Raw genomic sequence first — 7,544 nt, 5'->3', positions numbered from 1 at the left:
GCTTCTCCAGTCATCTCTTTTGACACATCTATCAACTCTTCAACGACTTCTTTCTTCTCTTCAAACCTTGGGCATGATCCTGTCCTTGGTTCTTTAAAATAACCTGCAAAAGATTCAGAAATGTTAGGAGGCAATACAGATTTCATTAAACTTCCCAAAACCTCATGCTCTGACTGGTAATAATACACTCCAGCAGCTATTTCTTCCATATCGACCGCATTATAAGCAGAAACTTCTTCAACAACTACAGAAACATCTTCAGTAACTGTTTCCGGTTCAGACACCATCTCAGAAATTTCAACAACTTCAGCCATCATGGCTTGACCATCGCTACCGAGGATATACTTATCCCAGCTGAAACCTGCAGCAACCTTCTCGTCATCTTGATTTACGATCAGCGCTATTTCCGGTTTATTCTCAATCTGTGGCCTCTGAACAGTTTGCTGTTGATTTGGTCGGTGATAGATCGCTTGCCTGTAATAGTCGTTGGTGAACGGATTTTGATGATTGTTTACTTCACGATTGTGACATTCTCGTTTGAAGTGACCGCGTTCTTTACATTTAAAGCATGTAATTTTTGACTTATCAAACCCTAACTTTTGATCGGGGCCTGATAGACTGTTTCGGCCTGTGATTTCCATGAAACGTTGAGCCCTACGCACCAAACTCGCCATACACCACTTGATGTCAATTAATTCAAGCTCTTCGGGATCGATTTGGTCGTAATCCTCCTTTGTCATGTCAGGATTACCGATCCTCCCTGCGACTAAGCCCTCATAAGCCTCAAGAACGGAAGCAAGCATTGCTATGTGCTGTTTTACGGCTGTTTCAGTGATCTCATTTCCATTTTTGATATTCACCGCAATATTGCACTGAACCCCAGAAACAGACGCCTGATGATTTGATCCTGTTGAGCTTTGAGGTGAAGGCTGTTCCTGAGCTTTGACATTTGGTTCAAAATTCGCGAATGGTGAAGAATTGCCGGATTGCGGAGTGTTTGAAGAAGCACTTGAGGTGTTATCAGCAATGAACCCTGTCTGTATTTTTGGGCTTTGATTGGTTGAAACTGTAGGGTTGCCTTTGTAATACAACGATACATCCTGCTGCACACTCGCTGAGTTCATTTTCTTGATCTTCAGCAATTCTAGCTCGTGGGCTTCAATCTTCTCGATAAATGAGCTGAGGTTGAGATTCACAGAATCAGAATTATTCTTCAACATCATTAGATACGTGCCCCACTCATCATACGGAAGTGCATCACACAGCTTATCAATCCATTCTTCATTCGTCTTTGTAATTTCCAAACGCTTCATTTCAACTACAAGATGACAGTATCATTCGATTAACTGCTTTGTTGTCTCGCCTTTAATCCCAGTAAAAATATCGAATTCCTTCTTGATTAAAGCCTTCTTGCTTTTAATCATTGAAACACTGCCTTGGAATTTCAGCTTAAACGCTTGCCACATCGACTGAGAATTATCTTCATGTTGCAGTAAAACGAGAATATCTTCCTTGATGACTTGTTGCAGAATGCTCACCATCTTCTTTTCAGCTTTGAAATCAGTCTGTTCCGTTTCCGTTAGACTCCCGATACCCTTTTACAATCCCATACCGTTAACTGGTGGCACATACTTTGCTTCTATCTTCATCCAACACTCGAAGTGATTGGCTTGCACCCAGTTTTTGAAACGGCCAGACCAACCCGCATATTCGTCTAAACTCATGAGCTTCGGTGGCTTTTGCATAGTCCCCAACTCGTTTTCCATGTTAACGTTCTGCACTATACTCGCCGAACTTTGCGTAGCCATACCGCTCCCCGCAAACAAGTTATAAAAATCTTGATGTTCCATGTTTAGTGACAAATTTCCAAAAATGTTTAACTTTTTGATTAACAGGTTAATTTTATCGAAAAACTTTTAACACAAACTGAGTTTCCAACACTTGATCACGTACAAAACGGACTAAACGTTCAAAACATGGCTAACACTAAAACAGGTCAAATAAGCGAAACCAGATTCTAAGTGTACTTATGAGCGAAACCACTTAGTTGTTCACAAAAGCGAAACCAAATAATGACCTAATAAGCGAAACCACTTAATGACCTTACGAGCGGAACCACTAACTTGACTAATAAGCGAAACCACAAAACTGACACTTGGAGCGAAACCTACGAGCGAAACCTCTGAAATGTCACAATGAGCGAAACTACATGAGCGAAACCTCTGGTTTCTAATGCCGTAAAAGCGAAACCTCTCAAGATGACACAAAAGCGAAACCTATTCACGAGCCATTTTAGGTCACTTTTAAGCTGATTTTAGGTCTGAAAATCTCAAGGGTTTGTTATTAACCAGTTTTACACTATATGTCCAAATCTCAGTCCATTTTGTCCGTCGGAAAGGTCAGAAACTCAAAAAGTGCTTGAAAAAGGCTTTGATTCGGGTCAACTAGCTCACAACTGGCTCTGATACCAATTGTAGGACCGTATTTGACAGTCGTGTGAGTCAATCAGAGCTAGCAACTACCGAAAATGCAGCGGAAATACAAAATCGGCATGAATCAAAGCAGAAATGAGTAGAAACAGATGGAAATCACTTTAAAACAGTTTTCTCATTCAATCTTCACAAAATACACGAGCAGCAGTTCGGCTACACGGGAGACATGAACGTACAAAATGAGAAAACAACTTGGGTATTTATAGGGGAGGTAGTTTCGCTCATATGAACATGTCCTTTGGAGCGAAACCTTAATCAAGTAGTTTCGCTCTTATGGACATGTCCATATAAGCAAAACCTCAACATGACAAACCTAAAATTACATATTAACCCCTATACAATACATAATTAACACATCTAGACCCTATACATTCAACAACTAAGACTAAGACGCATGCTTTAGACATTCGTGCACCAACATGAACAAACCATAGAACCATTTCGTACACCGCGTTGCATAATACTTATTATTTCGAATTCATATTTTTTATGGTTAAATAAGTTATTATAAAGTTTTTTTAAGAATCATCAAAAACACATTAAATTTGCGTAATTCATCCAAACATCTAATTCTGACTAAAATTCATAATTTTTAATGTTATGATTATTTGTAAAAAGAAAAAGTTATTTGTTACCCATTCTTTATTTACTTCCGTATTCCCAGTAGCTATTTGTTTAACATACAGATATAATATTTACATAATTTTAGAAAATAATTAATTAATTTAACCATTGCCTTCGTTCCTTAAGTATAAATTTATTCCTTTTATGAGTTATAGCATCTATCAAGTTTGTTAACACTCTAAATCCATGATATTCTTAACATGCAATCTATAATTACTACTGAATTTCTGTTTAATCGATTTCCTGTTCATTCTCTATTAGATCTATACTTAAATATCTAAATAAATCAATGTATGATCCAAAAAATATTAACAGATTAACAAAACTGAAGATACGAATCTTACCTTTTCTTTGAAATTATACACCAATCTTTCTTCGGTACACTTTGATTGTCTGCAAGATTATGTAAGAAACGAATTTGAAAACCCTAACCGATGGTGTTTGTTGTTGTTGAAGTGATAATAGTCTTTTTTGAATTTTGATAGAATAGATTAATTAAAGGTAATGATGGTATTTCATTGAAACAAGTTATTGAAGTGACGTTTATTAATAAGCAACGGCTATGTAATAATTTGTTTTTTTTTAACATTTTGTATTGTTTATCTTTTCTTTATTTAATATACAAATAAGAAAAAACTATATATTATTTATTTTAACAATTGAATTATTTAGATTTTAAATATAAACGATGTTAATTACTTTCCATATTAAAGACATTCTAAATTTTTATAATATTTCATATAATTAAAGTATTGAAATTTCCATTATTTTTTAGCCATTCAAATCTTTCCAAATATTATTACTTATTACATTTGTTATTTCATAATCTTTTTCAAAGTTAATGAATTTTGTAACCTTATAAATACATCCGGTTTTACATTAAGCCTATTATCTCAAATTGAATTTTGGCTTTTATTTTCAAACAATCATGTTTTCAAACTCTCATGATGTCTCTTCTGAGTTTTTTAACAATGCATCTTTCAGTAGCATTGATGTTTTATGGGAGACAACTAAGGTATGTTTAATTAATTTTCCGTTAAACTTTTCAATTATTTATTTTTAACTATTTATTATATTTTGCAATTTTTTTTAGCCAAAGTCTCTTATCATATTCGGTATCATCAAGAACATATTTACTGGTTTTGGTTGGTACTACATGACATGTCCAACGTGTTTGCATGAGGCTACTATGGAGATTGAAGAATATCTTCCACTTGATGGTTCTTTTGATTTTAAGAAATATGAAGTTTATCGCTGCTCTAACTATGAATGTTTTGAACACATCATAAAACCTCTTTCGAAATTTAAGATCAAAATTGAAGTTGAGGACGATACTGATTCAACTCATCTTATATTATTTCATGATCAAGCTGTACAGGTTTTGAATAAATCTGCTGATGAATTGCTAAAAGATAATGAATCGGTATATTTTCAGTTTATAATACTTTTATTCTATAATCTTTATTTTAACATTTGTAAAATATTAACAGATCGATGAATATTCAACATTTCCAAAGGAGATTAAATCTTTGGTTGGGAAGTTGTTTGCTTATAAGATTCAAGTTACCCATGAAAATATCGAAAAATTTGATGAAGTTTATGATATCACCGCGATAAGCAGCGATTATTCTGTTATTTCCCATGTTAAAAAGAGCCTTTTGACTAAACAGGTAATAATATTGCTTATGAGCAATACATATTATTACTTATTATAGTAAATTGTTAAATATTTAAGTAACTAATAAAAAAATTATTTTGCATTTACAGGAGGAGAATATCGTAAAAGGTAAACGTAATCTCTGTGAGCTGTACGACGTTGATCCAGCATTTCCGAGTTGTTCTACAAAGCGTAAGATTGATGAAAAAAAAATGGGAAAGATTTTCATTGAAGTCTACAGAGTTACTAATTAAGAATTTATTTTTTATTTTTGTTTAGTCACACGAGTTTAAATTTTTGAATTTCAATCTTTGTTTTGTGTATTAGACTCGATTTTAATATTTTATAATTGAAGTTCTGGTGTTTTCCTTTATAATCTTTTTATTTATACTGAATGGTTTAAAATTCACATTTCTCAACTTGATATTGTAATATTTGTGACTATGTATAAATGGGAACTTTAAACTAAATTTAGAAATTATATAACTGAATATAACCGAAAATCAATTCAGCAAATTTAATAGATAATCTCAATTAATGCAAAATATAAAAAAGACCTTATTTAAGCCTCTCATTTTGCATTAGAATATTTGTTATGCATAATATTTAATGAAATTCAAAAGAGACAACTTCCCACTTTCAAAGCCATTCATACACACATTTCAATTCTTTATGTTCCAATTCACCCGTATCTAAATTTTTGAAGGTAATTCTATATGTATTCATCATTAGTGCATGTTACATACAAGATGTAATTATCACCAATTCCATTTCCTTTAGCTATTCTACAATTTTAATATGAACAATTTTGTTTTCTAATAATTTTCTTTGTGGTTGTTGTTAATGAAGTTGTGATTATTCACATATACTATGTCAAAAAGATCATATCACTCGCGTTCATCTTTAAAGGATCAGAATTCATTACAACAAATATTTAAGAGTAAGTGACATACTAAGTTATTCAGTTTTCATTTACCTAACCACAAATGATGCATTTTTTATATTAAATCTGTATTCATATTTCTGTTTTTTAGGTCCTATTATCAGAACTCCTCTTTCAGATATCTCAAATGGTAAATGCTGTTAAATCTTATTAAAACTATAATTTTTACATTTTATGTTTCGAATTCTACTAATTCTTATGTTTCTTACGTATTCTACCTTTTTAATTATTAAGTTGATTCACCTGCTGAAAGGCGTAAGCTTTGAAAAATAATACTTGATAACAAGAGATCAAAGAAATCGTCATCATCAACAAGTGTTCCTAACATATTGCCTGAGAACATAAGTTCGCTGCAGTCTTCTAATAATAACAAGAGATCACAGAAATCGTCATCATCAACAAATGTTCCTAACATATTGCCTGAGAACATAAGTTCGCTATAGGTTTCTAATAATAACAAGAGATCAAAGAAATTATCATCATCAACAAATGTTCCTAACATATTTCCTGAGAACATAAATTCGCTGCAGTCTTCTAATAATACTGATCGGAACATATACTCCTTTTCTCCTCATAGAAGTATAAATCATACAAGTTCATTAGTTTCAACCATAACAGGTATGTCTTATGTTTCTGTTTTCTTACTTTTCTATTATATTTTACTAAACAAGATGCTTATACTAACATTTATGATAAAATATGTAACCTTTAGATAACTCCAGAACCAAATCCACACCGTCAAATGAAAATCGTCGATATTCCATTTCTCCTCGCATCAATATTAGTAACAATCAAGTGGTATTTGGTACTACATCTACAATTACAAGGTTGTCTTCTGGTAAACGTAAGCTTGAGCACAAGAAACGTGATACTACTCCTATACCTATGGTCAATTTGGATTCCGATGAAGATGATGCTGTTTTAGTTAGAGTGGACAACCCTTATAAAGGGGTATCTAAAGGTTTAATTCTATTTCATCTTTTTATGTCATATATTATACTGAAGCTGCAATATAACCATTAATATTTTTTTAATAGATTATTTGGACCATGGTGACCAAGTTCTTACATGCCAAATCTGTAGTGCAAAGTTATGGACATCAGAAGGTGGAAAAGGTCGAATAACTATTAATAAGCTGTCTTATGGTATGTGTTGTGGGTATGGTAAAGTTGAGCTACCGCCTTTAAAGGATGCGCATCCGTCTTATCAAAATTTGTTTTCTTCCACAAATGAAAAAAGCAAGTTTTTCTAGAAGAATATTAGACGATACAACTCTATGTTCTCTTTTACATCTATGGGTGGAAAGGTTGATTCTACTATTAACAAGGGCAACGCTCCATTTATATATCGTATAAGTGGCCAAAACTACCATTGCATTGGTAGTCTTAAACCTTCTAATGGAAATCAACCTCAGTTTTGTCAGCTATACATATATGACACTGAAAATGAAATAACAAATAGACAGACATTATTCGGGTATGATTCATTATAAGCACCATCTTTTTTACTTATATTTATTTATAAAAAACGATGTTCTATTATTATTATTATGCTATATTAACTTTATGTTGTTTATTTATATTTTGTCAGGAAAACAAGCAAACCTTCGTCCTCTAATGATAAAGAGCTTGATGTTGAAATGATACAGTATTTGAGGAATTTATTAGATTCAGAAAATATGTTGGTTAAGACATATAGGATGGTCAGAGACCATTTTCACGAATCCCCAGAGGCCAACCTTAAACTCCGTCTTATGTATAAAAGAGAAAAAGATGGCAGAATATATAACTTACCAACCACGTCTGAAATTGCTGCTTTGGTTGTCGGA

The sequence above is a fragment of the Helianthus annuus genome, chromosome 13, assembly GCF_002127325.2.
Source record: "Helianthus annuus cultivar XRQ/B chromosome 13, HanXRQr2.0-SUNRISE, whole genome shotgun sequence".
NCBI lineage: Eukaryota > Viridiplantae > Streptophyta > Magnoliopsida > Asterales > Asteraceae > Helianthus > Helianthus annuus.
The sequence above is the reverse complement of the archived record's forward strand: the minus strand, read 5'-3'. Positions refer to the sequence as shown.